The sequence below is a fragment of the Theropithecus gelada genome, chromosome 5, assembly GCF_003255815.1.
Source record: "Theropithecus gelada isolate Dixy chromosome 5, Tgel_1.0, whole genome shotgun sequence".
NCBI classification, from domain to species: domain Eukaryota; kingdom Metazoa; phylum Chordata; class Mammalia; order Primates; family Cercopithecidae; genus Theropithecus; species Theropithecus gelada.
In genome coordinates, this window is record NC_037672.1 from 173,994,126 (window position 1) to 174,018,479 (window position 24,354).

A 24,354-nucleotide genomic window follows, 5' to 3' on the forward strand; every position below is an offset into this window, starting at 1 on the left:
GAGAAAGAAAAAAAATTTAATCCTCTTTTCACTGTCATTTTGGGGTATTCCTCTGGAATATGTCTTCAATAACATAACTATGCTCATGCCTTACATATAAGCTTCTCAACTTATTTCTCTGAAGGTTGTATCATACTTAGTTTTCCATGGTATTACAAATCTTTTATCTCTTAATGACTACCGAAAATACCACTTTCTAATACCAATGTACATATGTGAAAACCTACTTAACCATTTCCATAATGATGTGAACATTTTTACGTTTTTAAGTTACAATATAAATTGTGGTTACATTACTTAACTGGTGGATTGGTTTAATAAGCAGCATATGCTGATCATTGTGCTCAGTGTTGCATATACAATGATAGGTGAGAAACAATGATTGGTTACAGGGAGTTTGCTGTCTTCTTGGTCATAAAGTGTTTTCTACATTCAGAATACTTACCCTACCAGGGATTTCTGAATGTGAAAAAAATAAGTGTAAATATAGTAAAGGCTCCTAGCAGTTATTACCAAATTAACTTCTTAAAGAATATACCAATTCATAATTCCCCCCTAAAAATATATAAAAGAAACTTATTTTGCTATTATTTGATCCAGGCTTTTAAATTATAACTAACGTAAAACTAACTCAAACTAGGATTAAGTTAGAAAAACAAAGTGGGGCTAGGATGTTCAGGACATTGATTTAAGCTCCAGTAACTAAATAATAAAGGGCTATTGTTGGCTTCAGGTGTTAAGAGATCCAGGGGCTCAGATAAGAGCATCTGGGCTCAGGTTTTTTCCATCTCACAACTCTGATTTTTTTCTGATGGCTTCACTCAGTCAGGTTCTGTCTACCTGGGAATATAGATATTCCAGGTTCCATCCTTCTGATTTTTAGTCTAGCAAAGAGAGAGCACATTTCTCATGTCAGTAACTTTAACAGATGTCCTAGAATTGACTTTCATTGACATGGCTTGGTCCCTGTTAATCTTGGAACAAATCACTGGGCCATGAGATTAAATGATGAATCAACTGTGAACTGATGGCTGATGAATCAGCCATGAAATACGCTAATTGGCAACACCTGGATACCATGCCGCACTCAAAAGGCAAGACTGAGTGCCTAGAAGGGGCCATTTCCCAAAGGAAATAAGACCGTTCACACAAGGAGAAAGAGCAATGGATACTGGAAGGGCAAAGACAATTGCTATTCCCTTAAATTGGCAGTATCATGCTTTAAGCAGATGCGAAAACTAAACTCAAGAAGATGAAATAACTCAGTGTCATCCTGCTCATTAGGTACTAAAATGAGAGTAAGACCTAAATCCGTGTGTTCATACTTCAGTGCTATTTCGATATTTCTATATTTCTTCTTTTCATTATCAACAAATAAATGACTACCTATTGTATACAGAGGTTTGCTCTTTATAGTAGCTGAAGATTTAGTTGGATAAGACAAAAACAATATGCTAAGTGACACAAATCAAAAATAGCTAGAAGGAAAATAAGAATTCGGTTGAGAGAAGTGTAGGAAAGCCTCGCAAATGAGGTGACCAACCTGGATGAATCAAAATTATATCATCTCTACTGCAATGAGCACATTTTGGGGGAAGCATCCCATCACACTCCAAAAAACATTTTTTCCAAAAAGGTTCATGTACCCTTTTCCCCACCATGAGGAGTGTGTAGCTCTGGAAACCACGTGGGGCCTGTATCTCTCTGAATGCAGAACCCAGGCTGAGTTGGTCAGAGGTGGACAGTCAAGTTCTGGGCTAGTCAAGTTCTCTTCCATAGGAACTCAGGGTTTCTGCAATCTCAGCGAGAAACCAGAACTCAGCTGAAGTCTGGCTATGAGTACAGGGTTTGGTGTTTAGAAAACAAGCAGGGCAAGAGACTACCTGGTCCTTAATGAATTCTTAGATTCCTGTTGTCATCTCGGTTTGAGGTTCTTTGAGGCACAGTCATTGTTCTGTGAGTTCAGCAAGATATCTCAATACCTCCTATATTTTACTGAACTTGTTTGACTCGGCTTCTACTATCTGCTGCCAAAAGCAAATATTGAATGTGACATTAGTTCCAATATTCATCTTTCAATTTCTCTAATAATTGAATCCTAATATTTCCTATTTTACTTCACACATTTTAAAACACTAGGTTCTGTCAACTCAGGTCAGATCTCTTTGATTTCCTTCTTCTATAAGCTCAAGAAATTTACAGTATAATAATTTTATGTACAGTATAGTTTTAAAAAAAATTATAAGTAAGTTTCAGCTAGATTGTAAACGTCCTAAGAGAAGGAGTCACTGTTTCACGTTTCATGAGATTTCGCCTGTGTACCTAGAAAAAGGTGCAGTTTATTGCTCATAAATAATAATGGGTCATTTTATGTTGAAGAAATTTTTCATAAGTGTTTTACATAAATGAGTCTTCCAATAACATAAATATTCATAATTAGCTAAGTCCTCATCTTCTTATGTATGAAACTACCACATACAATAACAAAAGCAATCATCGTTTCTCAGGGAACACCCCTGAGCAGGGATTGTGCAGCTGGGAGTAAATCACTGGTCGGAGGCTCTCTATCTGTAGGAGAGTCAAGCGCAGCCAGGAGGAATGGCATTCTGCATTTCCACCATTTTTCCACCAAGCTTGCTTATGGGTCAAATTGATTTAAATAAACTCCCAAGGCAGCCTTAATGAGCAAAAACTATCACCAAAAGGAAGCCACTAGGATGTAAGTGGTGTGAGAACAGCATCAGTAAGTCTTTGCCTCAGCCACTAATATATAGACATTGTGGGGACATTGCACAGATGGAGAAATGGAGTCAACTCTTTTCCCAGTGCCCGCCTACTACTGCTTCCCCAAACTTATTCCCAATAAGGAATAAAGAGAATGAAAAACTAGGATGTGTTTACCTGTTTATTTAAATACTTACTGAGTAATAATTATGTGCCAGACATAGTACTAGGAAAATGAGATTGCAGTTGTGAAAAAGAAGTGCAGATTGCTTGATTTCACAAAACATATCCTCTATGCTAGAGGGAGATGCAAACACATGAACGGGGAACCCTGATATGGTGGTGGAAGTGCAGTGAAAGGAAGTGTTCTGGAGATAAGAGGAAAACCACACAGCCCAAGAAGTGGACGGATATTCCTGTAGAAAGTAACATCTCTGCTGGGAATATTCAGGCGAGGAAGATGAGGTGAGATGAAGAATGGGTCAAAAATGGAACCGCATTCCCAAAGGCACAGAGACTAGAGCTAGATGCAGGAAGGCCAGTGGGTCTGAAAGTTATCCAGGATGGCCAGAGCTCAAGTGTGAGGTGAGCAATCGCAAGAAATTAGGCTGTCAAGAAAAGCTGGGACCAAATATTAAAGGGTAGTGAAGTGTGTTGTCAGACACACTATACTTTGCAGTATACTTTATAGGAGAGATCTAAGGAAGGCTGGGACATAATCAGCACGCATTTCAGAAAGTTGACTGTCGTCGTAAACTAGAGAATATATCAGAATGGGAAAAAACTCAAGGCAGAGAAATTAGAAACTAGTTAAGAGACAGTATTATAGACAAATCCAGGGTAACATCTGTAGGGGCCTGCACAAGACTCCCTGGGAGATGAAGCCCAGTGGAGGATGCATGTCAGGGTCTATGGAAGCACCTTATACACCTTGTGAGCCCCCGGAGCAGTCAGCATACAGGTTGTTATACATTTTTTTCAGCATCCCTACCTTGAATCAACTCACACAGGAAAATATGTCACTAGATTACAGCAGAGTCACGCTTTCCTCTTTCTTATGAGGTACTCAGCTGAAACACGGACTTGGGGCAGTCAATTTCCCCTATCCTTCTTTCTCAGTAAAAGAACCAGGATTTGCTCAGGGAGCCTAATGTGTTCGAAAAGCTGCTCCCTGCCCATTTCCGTGCAATCTCTGTGGCCTGTGAGAGGTGAAGTCTACAGGGTGAAACTGCAGAAAGTAAGAAGAGGCAGATTCCACTCCACATGCTTGTTTCCTTTGCTCTCACCTCTTCTTCCTGTCTGGAATGCAGACGTGTTGCCTGGAGACAGGGCAGCCACCTTAAGAACGATGGAAACAAAAAGCCAAATGCCAAGGACGGTGCAGAAAGAAGAAAAAGGGAACCGAGTCCCTGGGACCTTAATGGAACTACTGATTTGTGTTACGTCCTGGCAATCGGTTCCTTTAACATTCATCTGAAAGCAGTCATCATGAAACCAGCAGTTTTCTTAGCCATTTGACAGAGCCCCCGGTATTCTTTTTTATTTTCCTTTTTTGTCGAAGTAGTAAAATGAGTGTTCTTTATAGGAACAAATAAATATGCACCTCGATCTTCCAAGCTGGCTTTCCTAGGCAGGGCTTTTGTGAGGGAAATATTCACAGTGATATCCTCAAAGTCTTCGGTGAAGGTGGGATAATACATCTCCAAAAGAATTTGTACAAACATTTGGTTCTCTCTCTGGCCATTTACAGTTTTCCCAGCCATGAAGACAGAATCAAAGTAATTTGATCTATTCAAGGAAGTAGACTCTCTCATTTCCGTAGAATAATAGTGAAGAAAATAAAAGAAGATAAGAGTTAACTCATCAAATAACTTGACATTGCTCACTTGCCTGAACAGGTTGTCTGTGTCAGGGAACGTGTCTTATCCTTGTTGTGTTATAAACCTTTCATGAAGCCTTTGGCTCCTCACCTACCTCATCCCAGCACAAAACAGTATGTTCTTCACTCACTCATTTATTTATTCTTTCAATAAACACTCACTGAGTGTCTGTACTAATTGTTAGCATTGTACTGCTTGTTAGATATCAAAGACAAACAAAATTCCCATCCTTGACTTCAAAGAAGGTGCAGCATGCCAGGAGGGGGGACATTTAACAACCAACAGCAACTGTCTTGGCGCTGTGATTCAGGCCTTCACAGTGCAGTGGAGCGGCGTGAAGAAGTGGCTAGTTCTACTCGGAGATTAACAAAGTGTCCACAGAAGATGGAGTGCTTGTGCAAATCTTGAGTAGATGATGATATTCGACAAGGGAACGAGGGAAGTATCCATGCCAGGCACAGAAAACAGTATCATCAAAGGCACATGGTAGAAAATGGAATATGGTACACGAGGTTGCAAAAAATTGTACAAAGAGAAGGTCAGAAGCTGAGGTTTAGATAGGCATGAGGAACTATGGCCATATAAAAAAGGGTGATATAGGCCGGGCACGGTGGCTCATGCCTGTAATCTCAGCACTTTGGGAGGCTGAGGCGGGGGGATCACCCGAGGTCGGGGGTTCGAGATCAGCCTGACCAACATGGAGAAACCCCATCTCTACTAAAATACAAAAAATTAGCTGGGCATGATGGTGGATGCCTGTAATTCCAGCTACTCGGGAGGCTGAGGCAGGAGAATCACTTGAACTTAGGAGGTGGAGGTTGTGGTGAGCTGAGATCGTGCCATTGCACTCCAGCCTGGGCAACGAGAGAAACTCTGTCTAAAAATAGAAAAGGAAAAAGAAAAGGGTGGTATAATCAAATATGAATCTGGGTTTTAGAAAGATCATTCTCGAGGCATTAAGATATCTCACCAGACTCCGAGAAAGGATCGATGTTTGCGCTCCACATTTAAGATAACGAGACTCTTACTGTCCTAGGGTAGCAGTTATGCATCTGAGATGACAACGGAGAGCAAATGTTTAAAATACAAAGAATATGAATAAGGAACCCTTAATGATTGGAGATGGGAGATAAGAAAAAGGCCATTCCAAAGATTATCTAAATTTCCTTTTTGGGTGACTAGGCAAAGCAGGATTCCATTTTCTGACACAGGAAATAGATGAAAAAGAAGTAGGTTTGAAGGAGAAAGATTTTCAGTCTGGCTTTAGACTGGGCATCAATGTGGTCTAGCAGAAATATACATTTTGGAAGAAGACAGAGTTGAGTTCAAACCCCAGATGTGTTGTGTAATAGATCTGTGGCCTTGGTTCTCTCCCTTATGTCCCTGAGCCATGATTCCATCCGTAAAATGTGGATCACAATTTCTTCCTTGCAGAATTGTTTCGTCTTACAATATGTACAAGATGCCTAAGGGTGTCTCGTGAAATGGTGACTGCTACCATTCCAAACCTGGCAGGGGTACCTGTGTGAAATCCAAGTGAGATTCTCCAGTGGCTGCTGGAGGGCTGAGAGACTTCGGACCTCGGCACATATACGCTCCTGTATTGAAGGTGCCCAAAAATGTTGATCACATTTCAGTTAATCTGATGATGAGAAGCAGGCAGTGAACCACAGGAAAGGATGAATGTCTTCAGCAAGGATGAGAACGAAGGACATATCTTTTTATCAATTGGTTTGTGCTAGGAAAATTTACACAAATATATCATCTCAATCCTTTCAAACCCAGGGAAGTATGTGATTTTATCTCAAATTTAACCAATAAGGAAATTGAAATTCAGGAATATTAAGTGGCTTTCCCAAGGCCACACAGCCAGTAAGTCCCTATTAGGAATTGAGCCTCGATAGGCAGCAAAGCCAAGACGATGTCACTACACGAGAGCTTGTGTGTTTCTTCCATGCTGTAGTCTTCCTTTCCCCATGTAGATAGAGAAAGGGTCAAATCGCACAATGCTTTGGTTGTGCACAGGACCATAATGGCCCCGGATGTATAGGCTGGTGATGTAGGGATACAAGCCTGGGGACAGAGCTCACCGAAAGCTCAGCACTGAGTCACAGACATGACTTAGAAGTGCCAAACTTCATTTTAGAAGACCTGGGAAGGTCGTACTTTTTTCTTGGAAAATAAACAAAATAAGATTTAACAACACACTGTGTTTCCTTTATACAATAATAAATGCCCTGCAAGAAATATGTATTATCTCTATCACTCGGGGGAATTCAATGTAGAATTTGTCCCTGAGCTTTAGCAAGGGCTGTGAGAGGGATGCACACTGCCCTCTGCTGGGGGGCGTGCATAAGCACAAGGCGTACAGTTCAGGCTTCATCAAAGGAGCTGTATTTTGTATGTTACTTAGAAAAGTAACAAAGGGTGACAATGTGTGTGAGCAACACAGTGTTTACAGATGCATCCCTGATGCATAGTGCATACCTCTCACAGCTCATGTTAAAGCTCCAGGACTAATATATATATATTGTGTGTGTGTGTGTGTGTATATATATATATATTTCCATATTTTCTTATAATATCACAGATTGGCAAATGACAGCAATCTTTAGCTTTTGTTTAAAGACACAGAAATTCAAGATGGTCAATGAGACATCCAAGGCCATGCAAATATTCACTCATCAGAGCAAGATGTAACTCACTTTAACATTCTCTATAAAAGAGCGATTCATGATTATTAGAGTACACATGAATCACTTGGGAATTTGTTTTAAAAAAAAAAAATGGGCCTCATTCCCAATGACTCTGACCTAGTTATGTGAGTGAAGCCCATGAATTTGCATTTTTAACAAATGGCCACATATTCTGAGGCAGGTCATCCACAGACCTTGTTCTGAATAAACACTGATCTACAATCCTCTTTATCTCTCAAAGTTTTTATTAAAAGCTGACTTGCAGAAAACTTCAGATTTTAATTTTTCTTTCCATCTGGGTAACCCTAAACAATATTATTTAACCTCTTGTGTCCATCTCTTCATCTGTAAATGCTATATGTGGCCCACACAAATTCTCACCCTTTGTTACTTTTGTAAGTTTGTGAACAAAACTATGTAGCACTTACATATGGGTGCTCAGTTGATCATTCATTTCTCAAAGGCATTACTATTTTAAATTATAATAAAAAATAGGCAAACTGCCAGTCAGGTCCTATTTTCCACAGGACGCATACAGGAAAATCAGTCTTAGCGACTTAGTAACAGCTGGTAAGGGCAAAACCTCGCTTAAACTTGGATTTTCTAATTCACATCCAATTCTCACTTTGCTGCAGACTCTGTCATTGGAAACTTTTCTCAAAATTCTCACCCCATATGTTTTTAACTAAGAAATGAAGGCATATTGAGTTCTCTTAGTGCCCCAGGAAACGCTGGTCAAACTCAAGGGAAAACCCTGGAATGTTTTCTCTGTTCCTCCTAGTAAACTACTTGACTTCTCCAGGGTGCCCTACAGACATCGTCAGATTTATTGTGAGGCCATCTTGGGACCCACACTTTGACCAAAGTAAAACTGTTGCTCTAATTCCAATCCATCTCTGCCCAATACATAACGTGAGTGGGGATTCTCATGACAGGAGAAATGTAAGAGTTTTCCTGGCTAGAAACATATTTATGTTTAGTTTGATATAGAATCCCAGAGATTACATTTGACCAAAACATTTCCATGGTCTTTTTCCTGCATCATAAATCACAAAAATGTAAAGATTATCCCTATATGATTTAATGCTATGATAAATTAAGTTTTAAAGTATTTTTATAGATAGAGAAGTATTTGCTAACAATTCTGTTCTATACTTTTTTCTGTTGAGAAAACATACTTCCTAGTCCTTTTAGCGTCTACATCTCTGAAAACTTCAGGAAGAAAGTGTGTTAGGGGATATGAATATAAAAGAACTGTGGCTGAATTTTAAGAATTTTGTGATCTCAAGCTCATTCTTGCACAACTGAAATATAAAATAAAGGATGGCTTTCACAGGGAAGGGATATTTAGCTGTGATTTAAAAAACAAACAAGTTAGATAAACTAGCAGTAGTCTGCTTGTTTGAAAAAAAGCAAGAATCTTTCCTGGGTCATTACTTTGGTTGTTATTTTTTCTCTTCAATAAGAGAGTAGACCAAATAAAAGTTTAATCTAAAAGTTACTAGCTCAGTCTAAACAAGGAGAGCAAGAAACTACATTGAAGCACAAACTTAACATTAGATAATTACATTTCTTAAATCAAACTTTTGGCCAAAATGGAATTGTAGGCAAGTTTCTATTCCAAAAACTGTCCAAAACAATTCAAAATGCTCTAAGAATGTAACAAGACACAGCAACAAGACAAACGAGAGATAGAAGGCATTTTAAAAAAAGTTCTCAAGTTATAGTGTAAAATTCAGAATAAAAGAGTTGCCTCACTTAGAAAGATTTTTTTTAAACTCACATACACACACACACACACACACAGATACACAATCCATATCATCTACAGGACTGATGAATGGACACGTCTATTTAAAGATAAGCTACACACACATCTGACATAAATTGTACCATACTTTTCATTTCACTCAATGTATTTCTAATGAAAAAAGAAACACTCTGTGCTAAAATACAATCCACATTTTTATAATAATTGATCCGGGAGCACCTTTATATACTCTAATCTCAAGTGAAATCATCTCTAACATAATACAAACTTGATTTCTGCTTAATTAATGTGGAATTTCTTTTAAAAATATTTTTTTCTCTCTTAGGAGATTCTTTTGTCAACATTACATCTATTTAGAGAGTGTTCTGTTCTCCAATAAAAAAAGCTTCTTCCAAAATAAATCCCTTCTTAGCCTTTTTCTTTAATGGCAGGGATCCAATATCTGTGGTAATTTTGCTCCTTATTATTATTTTTTGCCCAAACCCATCCATTTTCCATCCTTCCTTAATCTCTTCTGTGCCCAAGGTGACACGTGGCACCCTGCACACCCTGTGACCTCTCTAAACCGCATGAAATCAGGCTTCATGCCTGCTGGTTCCAGCTGGTACACACAACTGGAGGCATCAGTACAGGACTCTGGAGTGCCGGAATGGAGGAATGCCAGCATATTTTCCCTGCTCCCTTCCTTCTTTGTTCCATTCCCTCCCTCTCTCTGGCCCCACTACTTGGTTCCAGTTTTCATTAGGCCCTGAGAAAATTAATTCCTCCCTTTCTCCCTTTAGCCTTGGAGTCATAGAATCTTCCACTGTTTCTTGCTGCTAAGGTAGACCTTTCTCTACAAGATAAGGAAGCAAGCAATTTGGGAAGTCCATCTGCTGCCAAGTATGTCTATCCCAACTCTGCATTTAGAAATTGGGAAAATACTCACATGGTGTTTCCAAGGGCTTGCAGCACCTCAGTGAGATGACTTTGGGTGCCGACTGCACTTCCTGCCAGACTTCCACGGTCACTTGTCCCTTTATCCCCTCACCACCAGTGGGCCATGGTGATATGTTGAGCCACTGGAAATTAATGTCAAGGCAAAGCCAGCATTGAGAAACTTTTGGAGTATCTGGGTATTTGCCATTCCCCAATTCAAAGTTATCCTGGTAAATATCTATTGTACCTCTAGTGAAGACATAGAAAAAAATTTAGAGCATACACTTGAGGTGCGTTATGGGACCCTGCCTCAAAGGACGTGCCTCTTCCTCAACCAATGAACTCCGGATCTGTGAACAGGCTGCATTCTAGGAATTGGGTGAAAGGCGGTATATTACTACTATTGTGATCTTGGTAGATTTCTGTCCACCATACTGGGATTGTCCCCCAACTATTTAGATCAAGCGAAATCTTCTAGACTGTCAACTGAGTATTATCAGATTCACCAAATCATAAGGCTGAACACAAGTGTAATATTCCGTTACTAAGTGGGAATGATGTGTCTGAGACAGGGCCCAAGCGAGCTGAGAATATGTATGTAAACTGCATGAGCAAATGTCCTAGACCCACCCTTGCTGTTCTGTGGTCTTTCTTCAACTCAAATCTGTGGCTTAGTAGGAAATTCTTTATAACCAGTATGACTAGATATCTGAAGAGAGAAAAAAAAATGAAGATATAGTGGGTTTTGTCAAGATTTTATGCTAAAATTTGGGTAGAATTTAGTGTAGTTTCATTTCAGAGTGACCTTGATAGATGGCTGTAAAATAAAATATTCCTGATAGCAACAATTGTGAGCACATAGCTAGTTGTCCACATTGTTTTGTAGAAAAACATAATTTGAGGTATATATTTTCACTGCAAAATGAACACAAGGTAATAATTTCACCAGTTGGAAAGAATAAGATTGGTAAGGTTGAGAATGGGTAAAGTGGTCTTTGGAAGGGGTATTGGGCTGCATCTCTTAGGATGAGCACATAGTGTACAGATAATTGTGTGTTCAACAAATACCCAGTAGGAGGTATCCACCACCGAGCATGCTCTCAATAAGCAGGTGAACAATAGAAACTCACCTAGGTGAGAGGCAACCCCTCTCTCTCTAGCCATACCAGTGATGCTCAGTGAGCATAAATAGCTCAACAGCCTATCATGCCCTTCTTCGGGCTGACACAGACACAGCCACTGCCGGTGCTGAATTCTCTCCTTGCCAACAGCAGAAAGCGGCTCAGAGCTTCCAGCGTGGCACCATTCCTTTGGGTGATCAGGAGCAATTGGATATCATCCAGCCATCTGGTGGAAGTTGATGACTTTGGCTTCCTTAGATTAGGGAGGACCAATAATTTGCCCTTCTGGGAATAAAAACACGGCACCGAAACAGATTTGCTTTTGTTGTCTGCATAGCTTCACTAGCATCATGATCCCTTTAAGAGAATGCCTTATTCTCCATTTCCTATTCCTCATAAGATTATTCTGATTCAGAAATTCGCAAAATATTTGCTTCCCATCCCCACAACCTTGTACTTGAAAGACTTAGGGGCGCTAATCCTAAGAGAGAAAACTTTCAACCAGGGAATGAAGCCCTAGTCCCATTAACGTAGAAGCTGAGACTTCCTCCCGGTCATTTTCAACTCTTCTTGCTACTGCACAAATAGGCGGAGATTGATTCCTATTAATAGCAGGAGGTTGGTTGCTGCTATACAATGTGGACAGAGAGTTCTATATCTGGAATCCAGGGTATTCTTCAGTATACCTCTTAATATTCCCATGATCATTGAAAAAGTCAATGAAAAGCTGTGACAAAACAGAACAGTCTCTGAGAGAAAGACTAGCGGGGTTGGAAGAAAAACTACTTCAAGCAACAAAGGCTGATTAAAACTTAGCCTTGAGGCAAGGATCAAATCAAGGCTAAAGCTGTTTATTCCCATTATTAAAACCCTTTGAATGGATTAAAGTAGCACACAGTAAATCCTTTGAATTGGATAAAATAGCTCAGGGAAAAGAGATTAAAGGTGTGGATCTCCCACCTCAGCCTGATTGGCCTAAGGCCTGTAATTAAGTTGAGGGAGACCAAGCATGGGGCAAGAAGCAAACAAATACTGTAAATCTGAGAAATATGTCAGAAAGGAATTCTGGATGTGGTTACCGGAACATGTCACTGACTAAGTCAAACATTTTAGAAGCTGCTAAGGTTTTAAGAGAGATTACTATTGAAGGAGTCATGAGCATGAGCCAAAAAAAATAAAAAATAAAAACAAAAACCCTATTCAAGAACCAAAATAACCCTCAGTCCCTAAGTTTCTGGCAGGCCGGGAACAGGCTGAGAAAGCCACTGAACCTCCAGTGCCAACATAGCATCACAGTCTCATTTCCAATTCATATATGGCCAAGAAGAATAATAAAAAAGAGGGAGGAATAAACAGCTGGGAAGAGTAGCCAAGGGCCATGGGAAAAAGTTAGGAGGGGGGCCCTTCTAGGAATATGAGTTACTGTCTAAACAATCAACATTCTCCACTTTCCCAGAATAAGGGCGCCTCATGACAATTGTCTAGCATGATTTTAGAATATCTACAGACCAGCAACTTCTCAGTGTTTCCCATTTTTCTGATAGTGATACTTGTCTGTCCCTGCTCTGCCATTGCATGCTGGGGTTGAAGGTGGGCGATAACGTGTCTGTACACAGATCTGCAGACCAAGAGGGAGCGTGTCTGGATGAATAGCATTTGGCATCACTTGGAGATCACGGGCATCAAAGCTAGTATATGTTTTGTTGCTGTTGGAGGGAGAGGGAGGGACTGAAAATGCAGAGTGGTATAGTCATTACTGCTGTTAATCAAATATTCCCTTTTCCTCCATTTGGGGCACATGGGTCAGATGATACTTCCTGGCCAATTTGAAGTTGCTTTGACCAATGAAATATAAGCGGAATTCTATCTTTTCTGGATTAAAATCTTTACACGATTTGCCACACCTTCTTTTTTTCTCTGCCATGATTAACAAGAACTACTCCATAGAATAAAAGTTCTATTGTCCTGAGAGAGGACAGTGCTAAGGGGAGCCTCCGCCAGATTGCACACATGGTATGAGAGAGAAATAAATCGTTGTTTTAAGCCACTACGATGTAAAGTTTTTCATTATCATCACATAACTTAGCCCATTCTTTGACTTATTTACTCAAATTCAATCATTATCAGACTTGGGAGAATCTGTTATTTCCATTCACCACACTATTTCTCACTCTTTTTAACCTCTCACCCTTTTCCCCCCTCCCATGAAGATGCTGGAAGATACAACCTTTTCGTATCTCAAATAGCGTGTTCTCCTTTAATTATTTTATTTATTACTGTTAATCTATAACTTCTACTTAGCCATTTCACCCTGGCCACATTGATGTTAGTCCTGTAGAATGTTTCTAAATAAGCCATTTTGTATTAATGTAATAAAACTCAAATCTTTGAAAGAAGGTATGAAGAAAATCGAGTTTGAACAATTCTATGGATGAAAACACATAGTTTAATGGTACATGCGTGCTTTTAAAATCAGATCGGCTATTTAAGAGTCATCAGCCTCAGGAAAACTCACAGGGTGGATGTCTTACATATAAGTTTCTTCAGTTACACTTAAAATGCATGGAAAAGAAAGGCCGCCGAGAACGTATCACATTGTATTATAAAGAACAGAGAGTTCTAAGCTCTTCTTTTATTCGTAATTATCATTCTATTGTAACTCAACCCTGGAGCACCTCTGGAAATAAATCTCTTCCTTTCCATTTCTTTTCTTTCTTTTTATAGGCAATTCATATTATGCAACTATAAAAATGAGCAGAGAGGCTTCAAACATGTGAACAAACTACAAAAAGCAAGCAACCTTGGAATTGAGTTTCCTATTTCTTCAGGTACCAGGAGATAGAAGACACAGCATCAGGTAGATGTTCTCTGCTGTTTCTACAGGATGAGCCACAGGCCCAGATTTTCGGCAGTCTTCAAACTGATGCTTCTGGAATCACTTCTACATTCCCATACATGATTTCGTTTTATTTTATTTATTTATTTATTTATTTATTTATTTATTTTTGAGATGGAGTCTTGCTCTGCCACTAGGCTGGAGTGCAGTGACACGATCTCGGCTCACTGCAACCTCTGCCTCCCGGGTTCAAGCAATTCCCCTGCCTCAGCCTCCCAAGTGGCTGGGATTACAGGTGCCCACCACCACGCCCAGCTAATTTTTTGTATTTCAGTAGAGACGAGGTTTCACCATGTTGGCCGGGATGGTCTCGATGTCCTGACCTCGTGATTCACCTGCCTTGGTCTCCCAAAGTGCTGGGATTACAGGCGTGAGCCACCGCACCCAGCCCCAAATACATCGTTTTAAAGGATACAAGGGCCACCTGTCATAAGTCTGCCAAACCAACCAGAGAACTGTGAAGACTCAACTGCCTCTAAATCTACCATCTGTCCCATCATTTCTAAAAAGACCAGTTTCGTAGTTCCAATTTCTGAGTGTATTAGAATCTCCTGAAAACTTTCCAAAGAAATAAATTACCTGATTTCTAATTTAACCTGATAAATAAGAATTTTTTATTAACAAGCTTTTTACAAGATTCTTAGCAGGTAACTGGGCTTGTCTTACTATTTGGAAACCAGTGCTTTATTTAGTAAACACTAAAGTTTAGTAGTTCTTGATTGGGCGGTGGGTTTGTCCAGATAGCCTTATACTAACTCCGCTTCCTCCTTTCCCTGCACATCTCAGAGACATCTTTAAGGGAAATTTTCAAGGTTTCCCTTATGTATATGAATATTCCAAAATGCCTGTGAATTTAGTTAATAATTTAGAAGTTCTATTATGATCATGATGCTAACTGAAGACCCAGATTCTATTTTATAAAGTGTGGCTAAACTGGTTTATAGCAATAGTAATTCTCTCCTTATTGCAGGGAAACATGTTGCGTATGAAAACCTCTTCAGTTTCACTCCATAACCTCAGACAACTTCTCCGGGCACGACTTCCATCCTTCTGCAGTAAGGAGCAGCCCTCTGTCATCATCACCACTATATTCTATGCCTTAAACTGGCATTTGTCTCATGTTTCAATAATATTAATCGTCACATATTTATACTCTGATGTTAACTTTTAATTTTAACTTGCCATTATCTGATGGAGGTGAACTCCATTATTTTTAGTTTAAAATGTTTCTTAGTTTTCTAGAGATCAGCTGTAAGAGGTACGTTGTCATCATCAAATGGTGAGGATTTATCCCAAGTACTTTAGCAGGATAGAATTCTAATCAAGCTTTGCTTGGATAATATACTAATGTGTTAGTGACTGTAATATTTTCCAATGATGCAAGCTATATTTAAAATCTAATCATTGTTCTGATAATAGCAAAATGTTAGCATTATTTTCAATCATCTTAAGTGTCCTGGGGTGGCGGTCAGGGAGGCAGGCCACACAGTCATCATCTGTCAACCAGAATCTTTCCTTTTTTATTGTTTTATAGGGGTAGACTTGGGTCAGAATTGAGCTGAGACAAACTTGAGAAGTTAAGTAGGAACAATTTTGCCCTACTCTTCCCTTTCTGCCAATGCACATTTCTGCTCAGCCTGCTGCTTAGATGCTGCCTCCTTTCGTGGTCTGATAATGGATTAAGGTGTTAGCCCTCTCAGGGTTATTTGTATTTTAATAATGCAAAGTACCACATGATTTTAAGAACTGCAAGGCTAACATTCTAAAACTGTCTCACAGGAATGTGATTCCGCTTCCTTCCAATGCCTCTGATGCACAGCCTCCTCTCCTCTCTCTTAAAAAAAGACCTTGAAGCAGGTTATGGACTCCCCAGCCTTCTGGGACTCTAAGGTACATTTCCCTTTGTGGATGCTTACAGTGCAAGCCCGATCAGGTTCAAGAGTCAGGTGACTGTAGTTCATCAGCTGCTGAGTATAATTACATGCTGATGTCTATCAGAATAAAAGATAGTCAAGAGACATTTATGTCACCCTTATATATATTAAGTTATTAAGAATATAAAAATAATTATCCCACTAACATCACTTTGCAGTGTCAAGATATATAGAGAGACACAGTTCATAATTTTACACTTAATTAATGCACAGTAATAGGTTAGTTTCTCCATAATTGAATAACAGCCTGTGCTGAGTCTTCTGACAGGCTTTGGGCAATAAGCTTGAATGGCCCTGCTCTGATTAGTTTAAGACATGCCTGTGAGTGCCTTTCTTTCTTTCTTTCTTTTCTGTCTTTCTTTCTTTTCTTTCTTTCTTTCTTTCTTTTCTTTCTTTCTTTCTTTCTTTCTTTCTTTCTTTCTTTCTTTCTTTCTTTCTTTCTTTCTTTCTTTCTTTCTTTCGCACTGATATGGGGGGTTTAACAGAGTATATAAATGTCAGGGAAGTCCTTTGCTTATGAACAATGAGTCACAAAATGATTATGGACATCATAGGTTATTTATTGTGGTTCTAGGACATTTTGGAACTATGATCATTAATATACTATAGTTGTGAATCTTTTTGGTTTTCTGCATCTGAAGAATTAAATGGGAAAAGGCCATCAAAGAACGTTTCACTTTCATGCTTGACCACCTTAAAGAATCCTGCATAAAATAAATCCAAATTTTATGCCTTACATTTTAGAGACAGTATTTTATGAAGATGCTTAACCACCAGGATTATAAAGACAAGCAGAGATCTACAATAAAAAAGCAACCTTTGTTTTATCTTGAATGGTCTAGATTAAAAGGTAATAATGTTCACTACTAATTTTCAAGCATATTTAATGCCAAGCACTACACGTACATTATCTCATTTCATCCATCTAAAATAAACCACAAAAAAGGTACACATATCCCCATTTTACAGTTGAAAACATTGAGACTCATAAAGGCTTATTTGCATACTTTCAAGCGTGGACATTTCTAAATGCAAAGCTCATGCATTTCCCTCAGTGTCATGCTGCTACTCTAATTAGAAAAGCAGTGTGGAAGGGACAACATGAATAATTTAATTTGACTCATGTGTAGGCTGTTTTCCAGCTAGTTACCACCTCTTTACTATGAACTTGATTAAACAAGCCAAGCTTGGCTTAAAATAATGCTCCTCAAGCAATTTGCATCTATCTTTAAGGTTGGCAGGGAAACTGACCTCTACCAATCTGTTTTTGCTTATAACCATAAAACAAACAAGACCTTGGATAAAACCTAAAAGGAAGAAAGATGTTTTTATTATAACAATTAAGACTCATGCATGAGCTATTCATTAATACCCTGCAAGTTGACTTTTTGGCATAGAAAAATACAATCAAAATTCCAGAGACATCCCAAAACTTTTCTATCACACATTTAAAACAAACGAACAAATGAATTAGTAGCTAAGTGAAGCAATCTCTACAGTATTAATACAGATTTTGATATATTTTAAAACTAACCTTTAACTTATTGAGCTTATGCATAGGTTATATATCTTATTTCCTCATGGAGATATTAGAAGATTATTTTCTGAATGATTTTTTTTTCCTTTGAGTTTCTTGGAAGTAGAGGTGGTGTTAAACATTCAATATCTTAACAATCTACCTATTTTTTAATAGAAAATTACTTTAGCAGTGTTTTGTAGTTTTCCTTTTAGAGATATTTCATTTTTTTGGTTAGATGTATTCCAAGGTATTTTTTTTTTTTTTTGGTATGGCTATTTTAAAAGATTGCATTCTTGATTTGGCTCTCAGCTTGAACATTATTGGTATATAAAATGCTACTGATTTTTGTACATTGATTTTGAATCCTGACACTTTACCAAAATCATTTATCAGCTCCAGCAGCCTTGTGGTGGAGTCTGTAGGGGTTTTTAGATGTAGAATCATATCATCAGTTTTAAGAGAAATAATCTGACTTCTTCTTTTCCTGTTTGGATGACTTTTACTTCTTTCTCTTTCCTGATTGCTTTGGCTAGGACTTCCAGAACCATGTTGAATAGGAGTGGTAATTGTCGGCATCCTTGTCTCATTCCAGTTCTTAAGGGGAATGCTTCCAGCTTTTGCTCATTCAGTATAATATTGACTGTGGGTTTGTCATAGCTGAAAGAAACATAGATGATACAAACAAATGGAACTACGTTCGATGCTCATGGATTGGAAGAATTAATATTGTTAAAATGGCCACAATTCCCAAAGCAATTTACAGATTAGTGTTTTCCCATCTAACTTCAATGTTAATTTTCATGGGTAGAATTAGAAAAAACTATTATAAAATTCATATGAAATGAAAAAAAAAAAACCCAAATAGCTAAAACAATCCCAAGCAAAAGGAACAAAGCCAGGGGCATCACACTACCTGACTTCAAACTATACTACAAGCCTACAGTAACCAGAGCAGCGTGGTACTGGTATAGAAACAGACACGTACAGCAATGAAACAGGATAGAGGACCCAGAAATAAAGTCCCACACCTGTAAGTATCTGATATTTGACAAAGTTGATAATAACAAATAGGACAAAGACTCCCTATTCAATAAATGGTGCAAGGACAACTGGCTAGTCATATGCAGAAGAATGAAACTGGGCTTATCTCATCATATACAAAAATTAATACAAGATGGATTGAAGACTTAAATGTAATACCTCAAACTATAAGAATCCTAGAAGAAAACCCAGGAAACATCATTCTGGACATTGGCCTTAGCAAAAAGTTTATGACTAAGTTCCCAAAAGCAATTGCAACAAAAATAAAAACTGACAAATGTGACCTAATTAAACTAAAGAGCTTCTGCACAGCAAAGAAACTATCAACAGAGTAAACAGACAACCTACAGATTGAGAGAAAATATTCACAAATTATGTATCTAACACAGTTATAATATCCAGAATCTATAAGAACCTTAAATCAACAAGGAAAACAAGGAGAAAAACCCACTTAAGAAATGGGCAAAGGACATGAACAGACACTTCTCTAAAGAAGACATACATGCAGCCAACAAATATATATATATATAAAAGCTTAACATTACAAATCATTAGAGAAATGCAAATTAAAACAAAAAAAAGATATCATCTCACCCTATTCAGAATGGTTACCATATTCTTAATAAGACAAAAAAATAAACAGATATTGTGAGGTTCTGGAGAAAAGGGAACATTTATGCACTGTTGGTGGGAATGTAAATTAGTTCAGCTACTGTGGAAAGCAGTTTGGAGCTTTTTCAAAGAACTCAGAACTACAATTCCACCCTGCAATCTCATTACTGAATATTTTAGTAGTTCCCAAAGGAAATCATTCTACCTAAAAGACACATACATGCATATGTTCATCGCAGCACTATTCACAGTAGCAAAACATGGAATCAACCCAGATGCCCAACAGTGGTAGACTGGATAAAGAATGTGGCAAATATATACCATAAACTACTACACAGCCATAAAAACTAATAAAATCATGCCCTTTGCAGCAACATGCATATAACTGGAGACTATTATCCTAAGTGAATTAACATAGGAACAGAAAATCAAATACTACACATTATCAGTTATAAGTACGAGCTAAACATTTAGTACACATAGACGTAAAGATGGGAACAATGGACACTGGGGACTAGTAGAGGAAAGAGGGTGGAGAGGACCTAGGGTTGAAAAACCACCTATTGTGTACTTTGCTTAGTACCTGGGAGATGAAATCATTTATACGCCAAACCTCAGTGATACCCAATTTACCCACATAACATACCTGCATACGTACCCCCTGACTCTAGAATAAAAGTTGAAAAAATTTTTTAAAGATAAAATAAAAATGAAGCTAATACTGTCAGCAGCCAATACACAGCAGAAATAGAAAGGTTAGATTTTAGACATTAAAGGTGATAGTATAACAAAAAATCATATCTCTCTTTGTTTAAACAAGAAAATTATTTTAGTGGATTTTTTAAAAATGTACTTTGTTGAGAAACCTCAGATATAAGAGATGATTTAGAAGTAGATGGATAGATATTCTCAGAAACCAAGCCTTAGTCATGTAAAAATAATCTAAGAAAGTTGAAAAATATTTTGTTTACTGTCTCATAAGGCAGTGAGCTGGTTTAGTGTAGGTTGAACATCTTTTTTATTATTATACTTTAAGTTCTAGGATACATGTGCACAACATGCAGGTTTGTTATGTATGTATACATGTGCTGTGTTGGTTTGCTGCACCCATTATCTCATCATTTACATTAGTTATTTCTCTTAATGCTATCCCTCAACCATCCCCCCAACCCCACGACAGGCCCCGGTGTGTGATATTCCCCGCCCTGTGTCCGAGTGTTCTCATTGAGGTTGAACATTTTTTTTAAACACTTTCATAAATTTGTGTTTTCAGAAGAAATTCAGAATGGGAGCATACCTTGCATCCCTAAATTTCATAATTAGGCTAAACTAAATGAGGTGAAATTTAACAGAAAGTTTTACCATCTGGAAGAACCATTGGCATTTCCTCTCATAAGAGTTTCTTGATCTAACTTTTATATTCACAGGAAGAAAGTTTTCATGTTGATTTACCTATCAGTTTGGACAGCTTCTAATTTTACATTTCAAATAAATGTTACGCCTTGCCTTGATCTTAATTCTCATCTTCACATTGTCAACCTTCACCCTTGTCACCTATGTAACAACAATATAAACCACGATTCACCCTTTTCAGATGGGCGTTTCAATGACATCACATTCTCAATGTGACCCTTTCTCTAAAACTAATTTTGTTTTGTGGTTGTTTTTGTACAAACTACTGTCCAACATTCTTATTGCTTGAAAATATGGAGATATATGATGTTTGGTGCATGTCCTAGCACAGCAACTAACTTCTTCCTCTGATTCATCAAATGTACAGAAAACACTATATAAACATTTTAGGTTTAAAGAGGTGGGAATCATAAAGTGAAAAGATATTATTTTGAAGGCTTTATTTTAGTGGTACAATTTAAAATATTATGTCTCTGTGAAGATAATAAATGATCATATATTAAATTTTATATTACACATATAAGTATTACAAAAATAACTTTTAAAACTCTAATTTTTAGAATCTACCAAGAACCAATGAATTCACATTAAGACATCTATTATAAAAAAACATAATTTCAGATTTATTGCACATATATATGCAAATATATTATCAATTGTACATATATATTGTTCATAATAAATATATGCATATATTAAAGGAGGTTTATATAATTATATTAAAGAAAAAGTTTATGTTTCCTTCCTTTACCAAAAATATAATTATTATATCCAACAATTCTTTTGAGATCTTCATAGTAGAAAGAGAAGGATGTTGTTTTGTATTAAATTTCAGTGCAGTTTATGTAAAGAGAGTTGCAATGCATTGTTTCTTTCAGGTAAGATGTTATGGTTCTCAATTTGTAAAATTATTTAGGTCCAGGTTCTCTGTTTGACACTAACTTCAAAAAATACGAAAGTGTGGGTTTTTACATAAATTCACACAACTGAATAACTATATGTATATTATACCATACTCTACAAAATAGTTGATATAAAAATAATACAACTTATGTATGGACAAAGAATCAATGAAATGTTATATGCAGATTGGGCCTTATAGATCAAAGTGCCCAAACTTATACCCTGCACAATAGTCCTCTCATCGTATTCAGTGTTTCCAACCATAACCAACCCTCCTCACTATAATTCTCCCTTCACGGTATTTATTTCCATTTGAGTATATGTGATGATAACAAAATAAGTAGAATATATCTCTGAGCATTCAAGACAACATGATTTGGTGAAAGTAAATTAAAAATCACTGAACTAAATTAAAATAAATTTCAAGATGGGCTAGATGATGTTTGGGAACAGAATGAATACCGCAAAATTCACTCCTTTAAGTGTTTTCACAAATGGAAAAATGTGGACCAAAATAATGATGCTATCTGAATTCTTTATGTTTTGATCTAGTTGGTGTGTTCATTGTCAATAAAACAAACCTAAAACCATACCAAATGGCAAAATGTTAATACAAAACTTCAAATTTGAGTGTATAACATGTCTTAAATTCTACTATAATGAGAAATCTTGGGGATTTTAAACAGACTTTTCTTTTGGTAACATAGAGCTACTGGTTGCTTCAAAGCAAGACAAAATCCATAGTTTATTAGGCTAGATATAGGGCAATGTCAATGGGAACTGAGAAGAAGACACTAAGACAAGAAGCATATTCTGGAAAAAAAAGATAGACTATCTTAGACTATAGCACTTCATGCAATTTTACAAGAATTATCATAGGGTTCAGCTTTCTGTCAAGTAGAAACTGAGCTCTCATTTCAGGTCTTCTTGAAGAAATTATTGTCACTAAAATATATTTAAAATGCTCCTGACTTTGCCACAACACACAGAATGCTGATGGGAGAGATAATGTACCATGCTTCTTTCAGACAGAGCACTTGCAATATAAATCTCTACAGTGATTCCCAAGTTAAGGATTAAGGCAGTCAACATTTTGCAAAGTATAATCAAGGAATCACTTTACATTAAAATGACAACGATTTAAACTGAATCTTAATATTCACATTTGCACAAACTAAGAGTTTTCTGTACCCAGAGTGACCATAACTAGGTAAACAATCCCCTTATATTACCAAGGCAAAAGTATAGAGTTTATGTGGCTGCAATGTCAAGACTGATTTCTTAAACCCAGCACTGTCACTTCCTAGCTTTGGGTAAGCCACTTCACTTTCCTGAGCCCCAGTTTCTTTCAAAATGACATTTTAAAGAGCAATCTACCTCATTGGGTCGTTTTGAGTATTAACTGATACTTTGTAAATCATTTAACACAGAGCCCAGGCAATAGGTAGTCTTCAAACATATTAAGTATTTTTATTTTTATTTTTAGTAGGGCTTAATTATTTCAGAATATAACAACATTTACAATACTGGGGGATTAATGAACTTATTAAACCTAATATAGTGGTTAAACAAGGTTATAATTATAATCACATCTTCTGGCACATACACTCTAACATTTTGTTCACCCTTTCTCAGTTGCTAGAACACTACTTGTCCCAAGTACATCCACTTAAATGATATTTATTAAAACAATAAATACCATATATTCAGTATATTTTCTACTTATTTTTGACTAAAAAACAACACAGTAAGCAAATAAACAATCACACATTCTACATAAACTTCCTTAGAGCCAATAGTAGGTAGGGAGGTGATATACTTTGTTCCACATTTTCATTCACTGTCCCCAGAACTCTCACTCTCTCTTAATCTTGTCACCCTGGGGCTAGAAGAAAATTCTTCACATTCACAGAGAAGGGAAGAAAGACAGTAAGAGAGGTCACCCTATAGTCACACCCACAGAAAGTGAGAAAATATTCGCAAACAATGCATCTGACAAAGGACAAATATCTAAAATCTACAATTAACTCAAAAAAATCAGCAAGAAAAAAATACAAATAATTCCATCAGAAAGTGGGCAAGGAATATGAATAAATAATTCGTAAAAGCAGATAAACAACTGGCCAAGAAACATATGAAAAATACTCAACATCACTAATTATCAGGGAAATAAAAATTAAAAACAAAATGAGATACCACTTCACTCCTGCAAGAATGGCCAAATTAAAAAAAAAAAAAAAATAGTTGTTGGCATGGATGTGGTGCAAAGGGAATACTTTTACATCATAGGTGGGAATGTAAACTAATACAACCAGTATGAAAAACAGTACGGAAATTCCTTAAAGAACTAAAGGTAGAACTACCATTTGATTCAGCAATCCCAATACTGGGTATCTACCCAGAGGAAAAGAAGTCATTATATAAAAAATACATAATTCACAACTGTAAAAAATATGGAACCAGCCTAAATGTCCATCAACCAATGAATGGATAAAGAAAATTATATATATACACACAGACACACATATATACATATATATATCACAGAATACTACTCAGCCATCAAAAGGAATGACATAATGGCATTCACAGCAACCTGGATGGAGTTGGAGATCATTGCTCTAAGTGAAGTAACTCAGGAATGGAAAACCAGATATCATATGTTCTCACTTGCAAGTAGGAGCTAAGCTATGAGGATGCTGTACTAGTCCTTTCTCATGTTGCTATGAAGAATACCCGAGACTGGATAATTTATAAAGAAAAGAGGTGTAATTAACTCATGGTTCCGCATGACTGGGGAGGCCTCAGGAAACTTACAATCATGGTGGAAGGGGAAGCAAATGCATCCTTCTTCACAAGGTAGCAGGGGAGAGAAGTGCCAAGCAAAGGGGAAAAAGTCCCTTATAAAAACATCAGATCTCATGAG